The sequence below is a fragment of the Triticum aestivum genome, chromosome 5D, assembly GCF_018294505.1.
Source record: "Triticum aestivum cultivar Chinese Spring chromosome 5D, IWGSC CS RefSeq v2.1, whole genome shotgun sequence".
NCBI classification, from domain to species: Eukaryota; Viridiplantae; Streptophyta; class Magnoliopsida; order Poales; family Poaceae; genus Triticum; species Triticum aestivum.
Genome location: NC_057808.1, coordinates 357,460,319 through 357,480,625, shown reverse-complemented (window position 1 = coordinate 357,480,625; position 20,307 = coordinate 357,460,319).

Genomic DNA, 20,307 nt, shown 5'->3' with positions numbered 1-20,307 from the left:
GGCGCCGCACACGGCTTGGGGATTATGGTGTGTGTTGCCACTCTCCCTCCTCACATATATATAGGTGGAGGGGGAAAGAGGAGGCAACCTAGGGCGCCCCCAAAGGGCCGGCGGCCGGCCCTAGGGCCTGCCTAGCCGCCCCCCTTCCATATATGGACATGGGGGGAAGGAAAGGGGGGCTGCCTGCCTTAGGGCGCCTCCCCCTTCCTTCCCTCCCTTCCTTGGCGCGTGGGCATGGGTGGAGGGGCGTGCCAGCCCCCTTGTGGGCTGCTGTGATTCCCCCCTTTGGCCCATAAGGCCCACCACTTACCGGTAGCCTCCTGGAACCCCTTCCGGCACTCCGATAAATACAGGTACTTTCCGAAACCTTTTTGGTGACCAAATAGCATCGTTCTATATATTAATCTTTACCTCCGGACCATTCCGGATCTCCTCGTCATGTCCGTGATCTCATCCGGGACTCTGAACAACATTCGGGCACCAACTCACATAACTCATATAGTACTATATCGTCAACGAACGTTAAGCGTGCGGACCCTACAGGTTCGAGAATGATGTAGACATGACCGAGACGCTTCTCCGGTCAATAACCAATAGCGGGACCTGGATGCCCATATTGGTTCCTACATATTCTACGAAGATCTTTATCGGTCGAACCTTTATGACAACATACGTATTTCCCTTTGTCTGTTGGTATGTTACTTGCCCGAGATTCGATCGTCGGTATCTCCATACCTAGTTCAATGTCGTTACCGGCAAGTCTCTTTACTCTTTCCATAATACATCATCTCATAACTAACTCCTTAGTCACTTCGCTTGCAAGCTTCTTGTAATGTGTATTACCGAGAGGGCCTAGAGATACCTCTCCATTATACGGAGTGACAAATCCCAATCTCGATTCACGCCAACTCAACAAACACTTCCGGAGATACTTGTAGAGCATCTTTATGATCACCCAGTTATGTTGTGAGGTTGGATAGCACACAAAGTATTCCTCTGGTATCCGGGAGTTGCATGATCTCATGGTCGAAGAAATACGTATTTGACATTAAGAAAGCTTAACCATCTTTGATCAACGAGCTAGTCTAGTAGAGGCTCACTAGGGACACGGTATTTGTTTATGTATCCACACATGTATTTAAGTTTTCAATCAATACAATTATAGTATGAATAATAAACCTTTATCATGAATAAGGAAATATAATAATAACAACTTTATTATTACCTCTAGGGCATATTTCCAGTGTTGTCACAAAAGATTGTCATTGGACCCGATGCACTGGGTATTACGCCCAGATCTGATATGAACTCCTTCATCCAGACTCATTCATGCACTGCCTCCGAAGCAGCTATGTACTCCGCTTCACACGTAGATCCCGCCACGACGCTCTGCTTGGAACTGTACCAACTCACAGCTCCACCATTCAATATAAATACGTATCCAGTTTGAGACTTAGAGTCATCCGGATCTATGTCGAAGCTAGCATCGATGTAACCTTTTACGACGAGCTCTTCGTCACCTCCATAAACGAGAAACACATCCTTGGTCCTGTTCAGGTACTTTAGGATGTTCTTGACCGCTGTCCAGTGATCCATTCCTGGATTACTTTGGTACCTCCCTGCCAAACTTATGGCAAGGCACACATCAGGTCTGGTACACAACATGGCATACATAATAGAACTATGGCTGAGGCATAGGGAATTACTTTTTTTTTTCTCTCTATCTTCTGCCGTGGTCAGACTTTGAGTCTGACTCAATTTCACACCTTGCAACACAAGCAAGAACCCTTTCTTTGACTGGTCCATTTTGAACTTCTTCAGAACTTTGTCAAGGTATGTGCTTTGTGAAAGTCCTATTAAGCGTCTTGATCTATCCCTATACATCTTGATGCCCAATATATAAGCAGCTTCACCGAGGTCTTTCATTGTAAAATTCTTATTCAAGTATCCTTTTATGCTATCCATAAATTCTATATCATTTCCAATCAGCAATATGTCATCCACATATAGTATCGGAAATGCTACAGAGCTCCCACTCACTTTCTTGTAAATACAGGCTTCACCATAAGTTTGTATAAAACCATATGCTTCGATCACATCATCAAAGCATATACTCCAACTCTGAGATGCTTGCACCAGTCCATAGATGGATCGTTGGAGCTTGCACACTTTGTTAGCACCTTAAGGATCGACAAAACCTTCTGGTTGCATCATATACAACTCTTCTTTAAGAAGGAATGCAGTTTTGACATCCATTTGCCAGATTTCATAATCATAAAATGCAGAAATTACTAACATGATTCAGACAGACTTAAGCGTCGCTACGGGTGAGAAAGTCTCCGTAGTCAACTCCTTGAACTTGTCAAAAACCTTTCGCGACAAGTCAAGCTTTATAGACAGTGATATTACCATCAACGTCCGTCTTCCTCTTGAAGATCCATTTATTCTCAATGGCTTGCCGATCATCGGGCAAGTCCACCAAAGTCCATACTTTGTTCTCATACATGGATCCTTTCTTAGATTTCATGGCCTCAAGCCATCCATCAGAATCTGGGTTCATCATAGCTTCTTCATAGTTTGTAGGTTCGCCGTTGTCTAACAACATGACTTCCAGGACAGGATTACCGTGCCACTCTGGTGCGGAACGTGTTCTGGTCGACCTACGAAGTTCAGTAGTAACTTGATCCGAAGTTTCGTGATCATCATCATCAGCTTCCTCTCTAGTTGGTGTAGGCATCACGGGAACTGTTTTCTCTGATGTGCTACTTTCCAATTAGAGAGAAGGTACAATTACCTCATCAAGTTCTACTTTCCTCCCACTCACTTCTTTCGAGAGAAACTCCTTCTCTAGAAATGACTCATTCTTGGCAACAAAGATCTTGCCTTCGGATCTGTGGTATAAGGTGTACCCAATAGTTTCCTTAGGGTATCCTATGAAGACGCACTTCTTCGATTTGGATTAGAGCTTATCAAGCTGAAGCCTTTTGACATAAGTGTCGCATCCCCAAACTTTAAGAAACGACAGCTTAGGTTTCTTGCCAAACCATAGTTCATACGGTGTCGTCTCAATGGATTTAGACGGTGCCCTATTTAACGTGAATGCGGTTGTCTCTAATTGAAAGAACATCCGGTGCCCCCATGTGAGGTTTTGGTAATTGATGACATTCTCTATGGACTAATGGTTGCCTTGAGTTATATTTGAAGGATTTGTCCATAGGCATTTCTTGAAGTCCATGTGTTGGTTTCAAGGAGTTTATGAGTTGACCAAGGTGCTATTCAAGGAATTATCCAAAGTTTGGTCAGAGAGAAGACATAGAACAAGGTTGAGCAAGACTAAGTAAAATATTGAATCAAGTTGATCAACACACAAAACGTACAAGATGTACCGAGAGGGATCAAGTGAAACCATGGTAAGGTAAGCATTGTCCATTACGCTTTGTGTACTAACCCATGGTCTACGTGAGAGTTATATGTGGGGTTAGGTATGTTTCCATGGGCTTGCGTCAAGAGGAAGATATCATACAACCCATGGAGATGATGACATCAAGTGGTGATCGTCATCAAGATTGCGATGTGCAGGTTCAAGTGGAGCATCACGAAGAGATCAAGTGCTTGAAGCTTGCTGTCCATTGTGGTGACAATGGACTTGTGAAGATGTGCCGAAGAGTGGCTCACCCATAGTGGAGTTTGGGGGAGCAATCAACTAGTCTTCATAGACCCAAGGCAATCAAGAAAGGTGGTCCATCTTGAGGAGGACAAGATCATCATCATCTAGCTCAAGTAGATTATGCGCAAGGCAAAGGTTTGCCCTTGATAGGTTTTATATTTTACCGGTCTCATGGTGGTAGTTGGGAGACCGGGTTATAGGATCGATTGCCGTACTATCAAGGGGGGCTCTCAAGTTGGTAGCTTGATCGTATCGTTCGTAGAGAGCTCAAACCATTTCATCCTTGCATCATCTTTCTTGGTTCTTATTTGGTTCTTCTCCTTGTGAGATTTGGAGCTTATGGTCATCTTCATGACAAGCTCGAGTTCATCGAAAACGGAGTTCACATGCATCTTCTATGATGTTTTTGTTAGGGAACGTAGCATGCAATTTCAAAAATTTCCTACGATCATGCAAGATCTATCTAGGAGATGCATAACAACGAGAGGGGGAGAGTGTGTCCATGTACCCTGGTAGACCGAAAGCGGAAGCGTTAGTTTAACACGATTGATGTAGTCGAATGTCTTCGCGATCCAACCGATCAAGTACCGAACGTACGGCAACTCCGAGTTCAGCACACGATCAGCTCGAGACGTCCCTCAAACTCTTGATCCAGCAAAGTGTCGAGGGAGAGTTTCGTTAGCACGACGGCGTGGTGACGGTGATGGTGATGTGATCCGCGCACGGGTTCGCCTAAGCACTACGACGCTATGACCGGAGGAGTAAACTGTGGAGGGGGGCACCACACACGGCTAAGAAACAACTGTTGTGCTTTGATGGGGAGGAGGCCGGCCACAAGGGGCGCGCCATGATGGGGAAACCGACTAGGACTCCTAGTCCTAGTCGGCCCCCTTTTTTCCTTTCTTTCAGAGGGGGAAAAGGGAAGGAGAGGGAGAGGGAGAAGGAAAGGGGGGCCGCGCCCCCTTCCCCTTGTCCAATTCGGACATCCCATGGGGGGGGGCCACCCCTTGCGGGCTCCCCTCTCTCTCCCCTATGGCCCAGGTAGGCCCATTACTTCCCCGGGGGGTTCCGGTAACCCCTCGGTGCTCCGAAAAATACCCGAACCACTCCGAAACCATTCTGGTGTCCGAATACCATCGTCCAATATATCAATATTTACCTCTCGACCATTTCGAGACTCCTCGTCATGTCTATGATCTCATCCGGGACTCCGAACAATCTTCGGTCACCAAAACACATAACTCATAATACAAATCGTCATCGAACGTTAAGCGTGCGGACCCTACGGGTTCGATAACTACGTAGACATGACCGAGACACATCTCCGATCAATAACCAACAGCGGAACCTGGATGCTCATATTGGTTCCTACATATTCTACTAAGATCTTTATCGGTCAAACCGCAATGACATCATACGTCATTCCCTTTGTCGTCGGTATGTTACTTGCCCGAGATTCGATCGTCGGTATCCTCATACCTAGTTCAATCTCATTACCGGCAAGTCTCTTTACTCATTCTATAATACATCATCCCGCAACTAACTCATTAGTCACATTGCTTGCAAGGCTTATCACGATGTGTATTACCGAGAGTGCCGAGAGATACCTCTCCGATACTCGGATTGACAAATCCTAATATCGATCTATGCCAACCCAACAAACATCTACGGAGATACCTGTAGAGCATATTTATGATCACCCAGTTACGTTGTGATGTTTGATAGCACACAAGGCATTCCTCCGGTATCCGGGAGTTGCATAATCTCATAGTCAAAGGAATATGTATATGACATAAAGAAAGTTATAGCAATAAAACTGAATGATCATTATGCTAAGCTAACGGATGGGTCTTGTCCATCACATCATTCTCCTAATGATGTGATCCCGTCATCAAATGACAACACATGTCTATGGTTAGGAAACTTAACCATCTTTGATTAATGAGCTAATCTAGTAGAGGCTTACTAGGGACACGGTGTTTTGTCTATGTATCCACACATGTATCAAGTTTCCGGTTAATACAATTCTAGCATGAATAATAAACATTTATCATGATATAAGGAAATATAAAATAACAACTTTATTATTGCCTCTAGGGCATATTTCCTTCAGTCTCCCACTTGCACTAGAGTCAATAATCTAGTTCACATCGCCATGTGATTTAACACCAATAGTTCACATCATCATGTGATTAACACCCATAGTTCACATCGCCATGTGACCAACCGCCAAAGGGTTTACTAGAGTCAATAATCTAGTTCACACCGCCATGTGATTAACACCCAAAGAGTACTAAGGTATGATCATGTTTTGCTTGTGAGAGAAGTTTAGTCAACGGGTCTGCCACATTCAGATCCGTATGTACTTTGCAAATTTCTATGTCTACAATGCTCTGCATGGAGCTACTCTAGCTAATTGCTCCCACTTTCAATATGTATCCAGATTGAGACTCAGAGTCATCCAGATCGGTGTTAAAGCTTGCATCAACGTAACTCTTTACGATGAACTCTTTATCACCTCCATAACCGAGAAATATTTCCTTAGTCCTCTAAGGATAATTTTGACCACTGTCCAGTGATCTACTCCTGGATCACTATTGTACCCCTTTGTCAAACTCATGGCAAGGTACACAATAGGTCTGGTATAAAACATGGCATACTTTATAAAAACTATGGCTGAGGCATAGGGAATGACTTTCATTCTCTCTCTATCTTCTGCCGTGGTCGGGTTTTGAGTCTTACTCAACTTCATACCTTACAACTAAGGCAAGAACTCATTCTTTGACTGATCCATTTTGAACTCATTCAAAATCTTATCGAGGTATGTACTCATTGAAAGTCTTATCAAGCGTCTTGATCTATCTTTATAGATCTTGATGCCCAATATGTAAGTAGCTTCACCGAGGTCTTTCTTTGAAAAACTCCTTTCAAACACTCCTTTATGCTTTCTAGAAAATTCTACACCATTTCCGATCAATAATATGTCATTCACATATACTTATCAGAAAGCCTGTAGTGCTCCCACTCACTTTCTTGTAAATACAGGCTTCACCGCAAGTCTATATAAAACTATATGCTTTGATTAACTCATCAAAGCGTATATTCCAACCCCGAGATGCTTGCACCAGTCCATAGATGGATCGCTGGAGCTTGCACACTTTGTTAGCACCTTTAGGATTGAGAAAACCTTCTGGTTGCATCATATACAACTCTTCTTTAATAAATCCATTAGGGAATGCAGTTTCGACATCCATTTGCCAGATTTCATAAAATGCGACAATTGCTAACATGATTCGGATAGACTTTAAGTATCAATACGAGTGAGAAACTTTCATCGTAGTCAACACCTTGAACTTGTCGAAAACCTTTTGCGACAATTCGAGCTTTGTAGATAGTAACACTACTATCAGCGTCCGTCTTCCTCTTGAAGATCCATTATTCTCAATGGCTCGCCGGTCATCGGGCAAGTCAATCAAAGTCCATACTTTGTTCTCATACATGGATCCTATCTCAGATTTCATGGCCTCAAGCAATTTCTCGGAATCTGGGCTCATCATCGCTTCCTCATAGTTCGTAGGTTTGTCATGGTCTAGTAACATGACTTCCAAAACAGGATTACCGTACCACTCCGGTGTGGAACATGCTCTGGTTGACCTACGAGGTTCGGTAGTAACTTGATCCGAAGTTTCATGATCATTATCATTAGCCTACTCACTAGTTGGTGCAAGCATCACGGGAACGGTTTTCTGTGATGAGCTACTTTCCAATTCGAGAGAAGGTACAACTACCTCATCAAGTTCTACTTTCCTCCCACTCACTTCTTTCGAGAGAAACACCTTCTCTAGAAAGGATCCATTCTTGGCAACAAATATCTTGCCTTCGGATCTGTGATAGAAGGTGTACCCAACAGTTTTTTTGGGTATCCTATGAAGTCGCACTTCTTCGATTTGGGTTTGAGCTTATCAGGCTGAAGCTTTTTCACATAAGCATCGCAACCCCAAACTTTAAGAAACGACAGGTTAGGTTTGTTGCCAAACCACAGTTCATATGGTGTCGTCTCAACGGATTTAGATGGTGCCTTATTTAACGTGAATGCAGCCATCTCTAAAGCATAACCCCAAAACGATAGTGGTAAATCGGTAAGAGACATCATAGATTGCACCATATCTAATAAAGTACGGTTACAGTGTTCGGACACCCCATTACGCTGTGGTGTTCCAGGTGGCGTGAGTTGCGATACTATTCCACATTGTTTCAAATGAAGACCAAACTCGTAACTCAAATATTCGCCTCCGTGATCAGATCGTAGAAACTTTATTTTCTTGTTACGATGATTTTCCACTTCACTATGAAATTCTTTAAACTTTTCAAATGTTTCAGACTTGTGTTTCATCAAGTAGATATACCCATATCTGCTCAAATCATCCATGAAGGTCCGATAATAACGATACCCGCCGCGAGCCTCAACACTCATCGGACCGCATACATCGGTATGCATTATTTCCAATAAGTCAGTGGCTCGCTCCATTGTTTCGGAGAACGGAGTTTTAGTCATCTTGCCCATGAGGCATGTATCGCAAGTATCAAATGATTCATAATCAAGTGATTCCAAAAATCCATCCGTATGAAGTTTCTTCATGCGCTTTACACCAATATGACCTAAACAGCAGTGCCACAAATATGTTGCACTATCATTATCAACTTTGCATCTTTTGGTATCAATATTATGAATATGTGTATCACTACGATCGAGATTCAATAAACCATTTACATTGGGTGTATGACCATAGAAGGTTTTATTCATGTAATCAAAATAACATTTATTCTCTGACTTAAATGAATAACCGTATCCTAATAAACATGATCCAATCATATTCATGCTCAACGCAAACACCAAATAACATTTATTTTGGTCCAACACTAATCTCGAAGGTAGAGGGAGTGTGCGATGGTGATCTTATCAACCTTGGAATTACTTCCAACACACATTGTCACCTCGCCCTTAACTACTCTCTGTTCATTTTGCAATTCCTGTTTTGAGTTACTAATCTTAGCAACTGAACCAGTATCAAATACCCTGGGGTTACTCTGAACACTAGTAAAGTACACATCAATAACATGTATATCAAATATACCTTTGTTCACTTTGCCATCCTTCTTATCCGCCAAGTATTTGGGGTAGTTCCGCTTCCAGTGACCATTCCCTTTGCAGTAGAAGCACTCAATTTCAGGCTCAGGTCTAGTTTTGGGTTTCTCCACGAGAGTGGCAACTTGCTTGCCATTCTTTCTTGAAGTTCCCTTTCTTTTCCTTTGCCCCTTTCCTTGAAACTAGTGGTCTTGTTAAGCATCAACACTTGATGCTCTTTCTTGATTTCTACCTTCACCGATTTTAGCATCGCGAAGAGCTCGGGAATCGTTTTCGTCATCCCTTGCATATTATAGTTCATCACGAAGTTCCAGTAACTTGGTGATAGTGACTAGAGAACTCTATCAATCACCAGGGGTGGAGCCAGAAATTTTCGCCAATGGGTTCATTCGCTAACTAGTTGTGATTTTCTTAATGAACTTAGTCCTTCTTTGTGACAAATTGCAACAAGATTACATCAGTCAAAGAAAGCACAATGAATATGATATCATTTATCACACATATTTGTGACTTAAAAAAATAGGAGTGCATAACATACCGATCGGATGAAATTATAAAATCACTTGTTTACATATTATAGATAAAAGTGGTACCAAAATAAACTTCATATTTCAGATCCAACTTCTCATCTTTCTGAAAACAATGAAGAAAATATCTAGTTAGTTTGGCAAGTTTAAAATAAAAGTGACATCATGTGAAAGAATCATGTAAAGTCACTCACATTTTAGAGCTTCCCTTTTCGATCTTTTATCGCCTTAAAAAGATCAAACACATCATCATTACTAATGGGAGAAAACATCTCTTTCTCCACATAGCAAATTAGACAATCACTCATGAATTGATCACCAATTTTGTTGTGCAACTTTTTCTTGACAACATTCATAGCTGAAAAGCATCTCTCCACGGATGCTATTGCAACTGGTAATATCAATACTAACTTTAGAAGATGATAGACCAAGGGAAAAGTAACATGTTTATTTGTCTGCACCATTAACTTCGCAAGATCAGCAATCCGGCCAAATTAGCATACCTTTCATCCGCTCGCACATTATCAATGTAAGTGCGCAGTTCAGGACCAAGATCATCCATTTTTTTGAATCTAAATCATCTGGATAAAACTCAGCTAGCTTCACTAAGCTATCCAAGTTAAAAGCAACAAATCCATCGTTTGGGTTGAAAGAAGCCATGTGACCAAGTAATGCAGAATTTACCTCATTGAAACGGTCACCAAACTCTTGAAGTTGCCAGTCAATAACAGAATTAAGACACTCTACTCGGTAATGCTGGAGGTTTATCTTATTAGTTTTTTGTCTTGGTTTGTGTCGATTGATATATTGCTCCAGCATGTCCGCCTTCTCAATGTGATGTTCTTCACAAAATGAATATGCCTTCTGTATCAGTGAGTCCCATCCATTCTCCCTTAGTTCTTGTAGCTCATTCCTTGTGGACTTGACACATGACATGGCATTTAGGATGTCTTGATCCTTCTTTTGTAAATAATGTGACAAAGTATTTGCATTTCCTAATATATGCAGCATCATGTGCAAATAAAACACAAAATCAAAGGTCTCAAAATATGCTACAAGACCATGCGCCTGACTTTTCTTTTCATTTTTACCTTCTTTCTCCACATATTTCAGAACAGACATGACTGCAGGGAACAACTTCACTAGACTTGAGAGAGTTCTGTAGTGTGAGCCCCAACGAGTGTCACCAGCTCTCTGAAGAGTTTGATCTTGATTTAACCCTCTGCCAGTGCTAATCTGCCCACTACCTATGGCTTTTATTACATCCTCTCGATGTTTCTCTCTAATCATGTCGTTTCTTTTGCAAGAAGCTCCAACCACATTAAATAAAATGGAGATCATGTAGAAAAAATCTGAAATATCTTCATGCTTCTTTGCTACTGCTACAATAACCAACTGGAGTTGGTGAGCAAAACAATGCACATAATAGGCTGACTTATTCTCTTGCAAAATCTTTGCTTTCAAGCCATTGAACTCGCCGCGCATATTGCTAGCCCCGTCATAACATTGTCCTCTGACTTGTTTTATGCTTAAACCAAGATCGGTGAATAATTTTTGAAGTGCGGCGTGAAGACATATTGCCGATGTTTCTTGCACATGTACTACTCCAACTAACCGTTCAATGATAAATCCACGCTTGCTAAGATATCTCAAAACAACTGCCATTTGCTCTTTGTCGAACACATCAGCAGCTTCATCAATCAACAAACTAAACACATCACCTCCAATTTCTTCAATAATAGAATTCAAAGTTATATGTGCAATACAATAAGGGGATCATTAGAGATTAGTGTAAATTGTAAGACAACAAAAATAGTAGGAAATATAATTTAACGATGATGTTACCTTGGCAAAATAGTTGGCAATTTCCTTCTGAATATCTCCACATACCCACTTGCAATTTTGTGGAGCATTCTCAAGAACTACCTTCTGTATGTCATCATTTTGATTTGCCAAAGTTTTTACCAACTCTCGAAAGTTTCCCTTATTTTTTGACTCTTCTGTTTCGCCATGGCCTCGGAAAGCTAAGCCTTGATGCAACAAGTATCTAACAGAATCAATTGAAGCATTAAGCCGAATTCGATTTTGCTTTTTTGTAAGATCAGTTTGCTTATCGAGAGCTACTAGAATTGATTGATCTTGATTCATCAAAGCATCACACCGTTTTACTGCTACATTATGAAAGCTATTAACATTACCTTTACCCTCATGGGTATCCAGCCTACTTTTCTTGTTCCAACTGTTCCAACCATTAATTCCAAATGCATCACTCCCAGCTTGTCCCTCATTATTATCTCTGAAAAGATAGCAACACAAACAAAATGCCTTATGCACCTTGTCACTATACTCAAGCCAACGACCATAATCTTTAAAACAGTCTGGATTAAATCTTCGCTGAGTATCTCCAATGTCCCTGTGTGGATAAACAAAAGTAGACGGAGGCCTGTAAGGTCCCCTTGTTAAATATCGTCGCCTAATCTCATCTTGCTTCTTAGGATTTCTTGTGTACTCCGAAATTCTCTTCCGATCAGTCGGATCGTAGGGCAATTCATCTAAATTAATCTCTTTGTGGATAGAAGGCTTTGGGAGACTACTGGCAGCGACATTTGATGCAGTTTGCTTACATCTGACAGGTGACCTCGATGTCCCCGCATCATTATCTGGATCAGATGATCGACTTCTCTTCTTTGAAAAATATCTTTCCATAGCCTGCATCAATGAAAGTCCATGAAAATAAGAATTAGAAAATTAGGGCAAAAAGCTATTAGATTTAGATTGGGTAGCAGAGGGAAGAGATGTGGAGGTGATATTACTGTCTCGAATTAGACTGCAGTTGATCGCTTCTACGCTATTTTCCGTCGGGCGTCGGCGTCGAGATGAGGTCTGAAGCGACGGGCCTAACAAAAATGGCGCGAGACGGCGGAGAGATAGGCGAGATGGCGGAGGGAGAGGCGAGGCGAGTTGGAAAGCGACGAGGCGTGCGGCTGCCGTCCGTGTATTCCTCGTACAGGTATTGATTGATCTTCTTTTTCTAGATGTCGTACATGTATTGATCTTGTACTAGTAACGAAGATGCCTGGGCTTTTGGGCCTTTTTATTTGTCTAATCATGAGGCGTTAGCAGCTTGATGGGGTCAGGCTTAATTTTTTATTGGGGTCAGGCCTTATATGTCGTACATGACATGCACGTAGGTAGCGAATTTCATTGGGTTCATGTGAACCCAATGGTTCAATGCTGGCTCCGCCACTGTCAATCACTATCTTATCTGGAAGATTAACTCCCACTTGATTCAAGCGATTGTAGTACTCAGACATTCTGAGCACATGCTCACTGGTTGAGCTATTCTCCTCCATCTTGTAGGCAAAGTACTTGTCAGAGGTCTCATACCTCTCGACTTGGGCATGAGTCTGGAATACCAATTTTAGCTCTTGGAACATCTTATATGCTCCGTGGCGTTCAAAACGTTTTTGAAGTCCCGGTTCTAGGCCGTAAAGCATGGCGCACTAAACTATCAAGTAGTCATCATACCGAGCTTGCCAAACGTTCATAACGTCTGCATCTGCTCCTGCAATAGGTCCGTCACCTAGCGGTGCATCAAGGACATAATTATTCTGTGCAGCAGTGAGGATAATCCTCAGATCACAGACCCAATCCGCATCATTGCTACTATCATCTTTCAACTTATTTTTCCCTAGGAACATATCAAAATAAACGGGGAGCTACATCGCAAGCTATTGATCTATAACATAGATATGCAAATACTATCAGGACTAAGTTCATGATAAATTAAGTTAAATTAATCATATTACTAAAGTACTCCCACTTATATAGACATCCCTCTAGTTATCTAAATGATCACGCGATCCATATCAGCTAAACCATGTCCGATCATCACGTGAGATGGAGTAGTTTTCAATGGTGAACATCTCTATGTTGATCATATCTACTATATGATTCATGTTTGACCTTCAGTCTCAGTGTTTCGAGGCCATGTCTGTACATGCTAGGCTCGTCAATTTTAACCTGAGTATTCTGCACGTGCAAAACTGTCTTACACACGTTGTATGTGAACGTAGAGCTTATCACACCCGATCATCACGTGGTGTCTCGGCACGACTAACTGTAGCAACAGTGCATACTCAGGGAGAACACTTATACCTTGAAATTTGGTGAGGGATCATCTTATAATGCTACCGCCATACTAAGCAAAATAAGATGCATAAAATATAAACATCACATGCAATCAAAATATGTGACATGATATGGCCATCATCTTGTGCCTTTGATCTCTATCTCCAAAGCACCGTCATGATCTCCATCGTCACTGGCTTGACACCTTGATCTCCATCGTAGCGTCGTTGTCGTCTCACCAACTATTGCTTCTACAACTATCGCTAACGCATAGTGATAAAGTAAAGCAATCACATGGCGATTGCATTTCATACAATAAAGCGACAACCATAAGGCTCCTACTAGTTGCCGATAACTTTTTACAAAACATGATCATCTCATACAATAACGTATATCACATCATGCCTTGACCATAGCACATCACAACATACCCTGCAAAAACAAGTTAGATGTCCTCTACTTTGTTGTTGCAAGTTTTACGTGGCTGCTACGGGCTTCTAGCAAGAACCGTTCTTACCTACTCATCAAAACCACATCCACCGAATACCTGCATAGACAAACACCAACTTGCACCCAACGCGATAAAGGGGTTGTCAATCCCTTCATGGTTATTTGCAACGTGAGATCTGATATAGATGGATAAACGGTAAAGTAATATTTTTGGTATTTTTGGTTTATGGAACGGAAAGTAAAAGATTGCAAAGAAAAGTAAATAGGAAACTAAAATTGTAGATCGGAAACTTATATGATGGAAAATAGACCCGGGGGCCATAGGTTTCACTAGAGGCTTCTCTCAAGATAGAAATTATTACGGTGGGTGAACAAATTACTGCCGAGCAATTGATAGAAAAGCGCAAAGTCATGACGATATCTAAGGCAATTATCGTGAATATAGGCATCACGTCCGTGTCAAGTAGACCAAAACGATTCTGCATCTACTACTATTACTCCAAACATCGACCGCTATCGAACATGCATCTAGAGTATTAAGTTCATAAAGAACGGAGTAACGCCTTAAGCAAGATGACATGATGTAGAGGAATTAACTCAAGCATTATGATGAAAACCCCATCTTTTTATCCTCGATGGCAACAATACAATATGTGTCGGTTCCCCTTCCGTTACTGGGATCGAGCACCACAAGACTGAACCCAAAGCTAAGCACTTCTCCCATTGCAAGAAAAACCAATCTAGTTGGCCCAACCAAATCGATAGTTCGAAGAGACTTGCAAAGATATCAAATCATGCATATAAGAATTCAGAGAAGATTCAAATAATATTCATAGATAAGCTGATCATAAATCCACAATTCATTGGATCTCGGCAAGCACACCGCAAAAGAGTATTACATCGAATAGATCTCCAAGAACATCGAGGAGAACATGGTATTGAGAATCAAAGAGAGAGAAGAAACCATCTAGCTACTAGCTATGGAACCGTAGGCCTGCGGTAAACTACTCACGCTTCATCGGAGAGGCAATGGTGTTGATGTAGAAGCGCTCCGTGATCGAATCCCCCTCCAGCAGGATGCCGGAAAACGCCCCTAGATGGGATCTCACGGGTACAGAAGGTTGCGGTGGTGGAAAAGTGGTTTCGTGGCTCCCCTGGAAGTTTTTGGGATATTTGAGAATATATAGGAGGAAGATCTAGGTCAGGGGGTCACCGAGGGGCCCATAAGGTCGGGGGGCGCGCCCTACCCCCCTGGGCGCGCCCTCCACCCTTGTGGCCGCCTCATGGCTCTTCTGACTTGCATTTGAAGTTTCCTGGTTAATGCAAACTACGAGCTGGAACAATTATGAGAGACACTGATTAGAGTGGGAGCACATTTATATATTAATTAAGTTTAATCACTAGTGCAAATTTATTATGACGCGTAGGCCACTTAACATTACAACATATAACCATCTCATACATAAACTCATTATCATGACAAAGGCTATACCACATAATATGCATACCCAGGAAAACCAAGTTAGACGCCTTCTAATCGGTTTTGGCAAAATTTTAGTTACGTGGTTAACCAGTTTTAACAAGTAATACTAGCTACATACGTCCACAATTTAGGCGATGATTCTTGATGCTATAAGTTTCGGGGTGTGTGAAACAAGAGACTTAATTAAAAATCTCTGGCCCCACACTAAACTTCATCAATACGTGTGACCTCCTAGAAGATTGTCCATCGTTGGTACCCTCTTGTGTACGCGACGATTCACTATTCTCAACTATGGTGAAGCCCAAGGAACTGTTAGCAGATCATCGCTAGCCAGAGCCGATTGATTGTCAGAACCTTGTAACAAAAGCGACACCATGTTGTTAATGAATTGAGCCAAAGCAACACTCGAGGGAAGCATGGCAAGAACATTAACACTCTCAATCACATGTGATCCAGATTGCAACCTACATCTACTCATAAAACCACTCATGATGCCACTGATGTCGCTTGAACTACGTCGGTATTTCCCCAAAGAGGAAGGGATGATGCAGCACAGCTACGGTAGGTATTTCCCCCAGTTATGAAACCAAGGTATCAATCCAGTAGGAGAACCAAGCAACACTATGTAAATGGTACCTGCACACAAAGAAAAAATACTTGCAACCCGATGCTTATGAGGGGTTGTCAATCCCTCTACGGGTAACGGCGCCAGAAATTGTCAAGTTGACGGGATAAAATTTGTGTAGATTGGATAAATAGATCCCGATAAAACGTGAAATAAAATAAATAGCAAAAAAGTGCAGCAAGGTATTTTCGGGTTTTTGGAATAATAAATATGAAAATAAAAGCAAATAAAAATAGATCTCAAAGCAAATATGATAAAGAATAGACCTGGGGGCCATAGATTTCGCTAGTGCCTTCTCTCGAGAAAATAGCATACAATGGTTAAACAAATTACTGTTTGGCAATTGATAGAAGATCAAATAATTATGAAGATATCCAAGGCAATGATCATTAAACAGGCATCACGTCCAAGATTAGTAGACCGACTCCTGCCTGCATCTACTACTATTACTCCACACATCAACCGCTATCCAGCATTCATCTAGTGTATTAATTTCATGGAGAAATGTAGTAATGCAATAAGAATGATGACATGATGTAGACGAGATCTATTCATGTAGGAATAGCCCCCATCTTGTTATCCTTAATAGCAACGATACATGCATGTCTTGCTGCCCCTTCTATCATTGGGAAAGAACACCGCACGATCGAACCCATCACAAAGCACCTCTTCCCATGGCAAGAAAAATCGATCTAGTTGGCCTAACTAAACCAAAAATTCAAAGAAGAAATACAAGGCTATAAGTAATCATGCATATAAGAGACCAAAGAAGACTCAAATAATATTCATGGATATAGATCTGATCATAAACTCAAAGTTCACCAGACCCCAAAAACCACACCGCAAAAAAGAGTTACATCAAATAGATCTCCAAGAGACCATTGTATTGGGAATCAAAAAGAGAGAAGAAGCCATCTAGCTACTGCCTACGAACTCGTAGGTCTATGATGAACTACTCACGCATCATCGGAGAGGCACCAATGAGGATGATGGACCCCTCCGTTATGGTGTCTAGATTGCATCTCGTGGTTCTGGAACTTGCGGCGTCTGGAATTGTGTTTCGTCGACTCCCTAGGGTTTTTGGAATATTTGGGTATTTATAGGGTGAAGAGGCGGTGCGGGAGGCCACCGAGGTGGGCACAACCCACCTGGGCGCGTCTGGGCCCCCAGGCGCGCCCTGGGGGTTGTGCCTCCCACGGGGCTCCCTTCTGGTACTTCTTTGGCCCAAGTTGTGTCTTCTGGTGCATACAAATTCTCCAAAAGTTTCACTGCGTTTGGACTCCATTTGGTACTGATATTCTGCGAAGTAAAAAACAAGGGAAAAAACATCAACTGGCACTGGGCACTATGTCGATAGGTTAGTCCCAAAAAATGATATAAAGTTGCTATAAAATGATTGTAAAACATCCAAGAATGATAATATAACAGCATGGAACAAGCAAAAATTACAGATACGCTGGAGACATATCAGCATCCCCAAGCTTAGTTCTTACTTGTCATTGAGTAGGTCAATGATAAAAACAGAATTTTTGATGCGAAATCCTGCCTAACATGTTCATCACATATTCTTTTCTTTTGTAGCATGGACATTTGGACTTTTATTTGTTTCAAAGCAATAGCCTAGTTTTGACATGAAGATTTCAATACTCAAGCATATCAACAAGCAACCATGTCTTTCAAAATATGAACACTAAAGAAAGTTATCCCTAGCCCATCATGCTCAATCATTGATCCATTCATGAAACACACTCGCATATTAGCTACATCCAATGCTCAAGTATGATCATAGTGCCCCTTACTTGGTGCTTTATAAGAGAAGATGGAGATTCAAATAAAAATAAAAATTGTATAAAGTAAATAGATAGGCCCTTCGCAGAGGGAAGTAGGGATTTGTACAGGTGCCAGAGCTCAAAGCTTAAATTGAGAGATAAAAGATTTTGAGAGGCATACTTTTCCCGTCAACAAAAACGATCAAGTAATTCCCAACACATTCCATGCTAGATATATCATAGGTGGTTCCCAAACAGAAAATAAATTTTATTTCTTTTTCCACCATTCTTCTGCAATCCATAGCTAGCCGTATCCACATGTGCCTTCTATACCAACACTTTCTAAGGAATTTATTATTTGACAACATAAAGTAAATTTCTTTTACATTTCGGGACTGGGCATCCCTATTACCGCTGCATTCTCGTGCAATGAAAAGTGAATAAACACTCATCATGAGAATAACACATCTAGCATGGAAAATATTGGCCACCCCCTGCCACTTCATGAGCGGTAGGGCACACAAAAAGAACATTTATTTTGAAAAATTAGAGATGGCACATACAAAATTGATTATAATGGCACGGAAATACCGCATATAGGTAGGTATGGTCGATTGCTACCTCTTGAACACTGCGTTTGTTTTCCCTTGAAGAGGAAAGGGTGATGCAGTAAAGCAGCGTAAGTATTTCCCTCAGTTTTTGAGAACCAAGGTATCAATCCAGTAGGAGGCCACGCACGAGTCCCTCGCACCTACACAAACAAATAAAATCCTCGCAACCAACGCAATAAAGGGGTTGTCAATCCCTTCACGGTCACTTACGAAAGTGAGATCTGATAGATATGATAAGTTAATATTTTTTGTATTTTTATGATAAAGATGCAAAGTAAAGAAAGCAAAATAAAAACAGCGCCAGAAATAGCTTGTTGACGGGAGATTAAATATGATGGAAAATAGACCTGGGGGCCTTAGGTTTCACTAGTGGCTTCTCTCGAGAGCATAAGTATTACGGTGGGTAAACAAATTACTGTTGAGCAATTGACAGAATTGAGCATAGTTATGAGAATATCTAGGTATGATAATGTATATAGGCATCGTCCGCGACAAGTAGACCGACTCCTGCCTGCATCTACTACTATTACTCCACACATCGACCGCTATCCAGCATGCATCTAGAGTATTAATTGCAAAAGAACAAAGTAACGCTTTAAGTAAGATGACATGATGTAGATGGATAAACTCATGCAATATGATATAAACCCCATCTTGTTATCCTCGATGGCAACAATACAATACGTGCCTTGCTGCCCCTATTGTCGCTGGGAAAGGACACCACAAGATTAAACCCAAAAGCTAAGCACTTCTCCCATTGCAAGAAAGATCAATCTAGTAGGCCAAACCAAACTGATAATTCGAAGAGACTTGCAAAGATAACCAATCATACATAAAAGAATTCAGAGAAGATTCCAATATTGTTCATAGATAAACTTGATCATAAACCCACAATTCATCGGTCTCAACAAACACACCGCAAAACAAGATTACATCGAATAGATCTCCACGAGAATTGTGGAGAACTTCGTATTGAGATCCAAAGAGAGAGAAGAAGCCATCTAGCTAATAACTATGGACCCGAAGGTCTGAGGTAAACTACTCACACATCATCGGAGAGGCTATGGTGTTGATGTAGAAGCCCTCCATGATCAATGCCCCCTCCGACGGAGCGCCAGAAAAGGCCCCAAGATGGGATCTCATGGGTACAGAAGGTTGCTGTAACACCCCGAATGTAACTTTCCATATTTGTAACTCCAACTCTTGCCATTTTCGGCTATGTGTTATGATATTCCCTCCGTGGTCGGGTTTTTGTCTTTCGTTTTGCATTTTGTTCATGTCATGCATCTCATATCATGTCATCATGTGCATTGCATTTGCATACGTGTTCGTCTCATGCATCCGAGCATTTTCCCCGTTGTCCATTTTGCAATCCGACACTCCCACCTCCTCCGGCGCACTCCTCTTGTTTCTTTTCGTGAGCGGGTGTTGAACGTTCTCGGAATGGACCGAGGCTTGTCAAGTGGCCTTGGTATACCACCGGTAGACCACCGGTCAAGTTTCGTTCCATTTGGAGGTCGTTTGGTGCTCCAACGGTTAACCGGGTAACCGCAAAGTCATTTTGTGTGTTGCAGCAAAACCCCCCTCCAAACAGCCCAAAACACATCTAAGTCACTTCCATGCTCTAGGTCGTTCGATCATGATCGTGTGGGCGAAAACCGCACTCCATTTGGAGTCTCCTAGCTCCCTCTACCAATAAAACACCCCCCTCCGAAAATCTTCGCAGACCAAAACCTAGATCAAATCGCCTCCGCGCGCCGGACGTGTCCACCGCCGCCGCCCTCGCCCACTCGCAGAGTGCCACGTGGCACCCCGGAGAGCCCGCAGCGGGCCCTCCCGGCCCGTCTTCCCCGCGCCGCCGCCCGGGCGCCAGCCCCGCCGCTCCGCCGCCATGTCGC